We start from the raw sequence: 2,094 nt of genomic DNA on the forward strand, positions 1-2,094 counted from the left end.
AGATAGATAGATTAGATAGATAGATAGATAGATAGATAGATAGATAGATAGATAGATAGATAGATAGATAGATAGATAGATAGATAGATAGATAGATAGATAGATAGATAGATAGATAGATAGATAGATAGATAGATAGATACGAGGTCTGTCCATAAAGTATCGTACCTTTTTATTTTTTTTTAACTATATGGATTTGATTCATATGTTTTTACGTCAGACAAGCTTGAACCCTCGTGCGCATGCGTGAGTTTTTTCACGCATGTCGGTGACGTCATTCGCCTGTGAGCACGCCTTGTGGAAGGAGTGGTCCCGCCCCGTCGTCGCACCGACCGTCCTTAAAGGGGTCCTTAAAGCTGTAGTAACAGACCTTATTCTCTGTGAAACCCGTAAAATTTTCACCGAAAGCCAGATAAATTTTTCGAATGGTTTCCAGGTTCCAGTCTCTAACAGCTTCTGAAAAAATTCTGATGGAAAAAAAGTCCTTTTCATTCCGCCATTTCCAGACAATGAAAATCCGACGAGGGGGCGGGACCACTCCTTCCCAAGGCGTGCTCACAGGCGAATGACGTCACCGACAGGCGTGGAAAAACTCACGCATGCGCACGAGGGTTCAAGCATGTCTGACGTAAAAACATATGAATCAAATATGAATGAAATCCATATAGTTTTTGAAAAAAATAAAAAGGACCGTTACTTTATTGACAGACCTCGTATATCACAATTATCTGGGAACTACTTTTTGCACAGGAATTCATCAAGCACGTTGGCTGCAGCCGCGCACTAACACAGAATATACAGAAGCTGTATATCGTTGTTCAGCAATCATTCTAAGTGATGTGTGCATTGATACCACATTTTAGAGGAGCACGGGTGACTAAAACATATACCTTGGTATTTAGAAAGCAATTTACTATATATTGTTCATTTCGATGACATTTTTTGGAGCCCCTCCAACTTTTACCCCATCCCCCCCTCAGCTCCCCCAACAAAAATTTCCTGGTGCTGCCACTGCCTTTGACGGTCCAAAATGCAGACAGAACTCAGATAAACTTTCTCATGGCCCACAACTATGTCTAAAATTAAGTGTGTGTGTGTGTGTGTGTGTGTGTGTGTGTGTGTGTGTGTGTGTGTGTGTGTGTGTGTGTGTGTGTGTGTGTGTGTGTGTGTGTGTGTGTGTGTGTGTGTGTGTGTGTGTGTGTGTGTGTGAATACAATGCTATAAAAAAATGAGAAACCTTTACATAAATAAGGCCCTTCCAGATTCCTTAGCAACAAGCTGATGAGAGTCAGACTCCCACAGGATGCAATCTGACACAAGTTACTTCCCAGCCAAGACTGGTACCCATTTAGAGCCGGGAGGACTGAGACAGCATGAGCAGGATTTAGACCTGGGCCTTCACATTATAGGCTGGTTCTTTATCTGCTCAGCTACCCACTCTTTTATATGTATGTTTTTATTATTTAATTTTCTTCCTCAGTGGGTCCACAGGAAATCTATGTTAAAAAGTCAAAACAGTCCTATTGCAAAAAAAAAAAAAAAAAAAAAAGACAACCCCTATTTCATTATAGAAATTATTAAAGTATCAAGTTGCAAACCCATAAAAGACAGTGACTCCACTCCAGGTGTACTGCTGGTTGCATGGCAATACAAACAAGAGCAACTGGAGATTTCTGATGTCTGCCAATCCGGATCTGGATCACCTCCAAAATTCAACCGAGTCTTCCATGCCCTCATATCTATCTGTGGTGCAAATTTGATGAGAATCCATGAAGTAGTTTTGACGTAATCCTTCAAAGCGTATACGAGTATAAAGTGATCTGCATGCGCAGCAGTCAGTGCTTGCGGGAGAAAAAAAAAGCTTGAGTATCGATCTTTTTACACGAGGATCGTTCGATATCAATACCAGCGTTGGTATCAATATTAGGATCGATCTGCCCACCTCTAAACACAACACAACTGGCGTGAAACTGGTCTTGTATGTCCTCATGAGGCCCGCGGGCCGCCACTTGATGACCGTGCGTTAAACCGGTGTCCTGGCCCTTTAAGATGCCGCACGCTGCGTCTTGGACGCATGCGCAGTAAAGTGCAGCC

This window comes from Thalassophryne amazonica, chromosome 16 (genome assembly GCF_902500255.1).
Source record: "Thalassophryne amazonica chromosome 16, fThaAma1.1, whole genome shotgun sequence".
NCBI classification, from domain to species: domain Eukaryota; kingdom Metazoa; phylum Chordata; class Actinopteri; order Batrachoidiformes; family Batrachoididae; genus Thalassophryne; species Thalassophryne amazonica.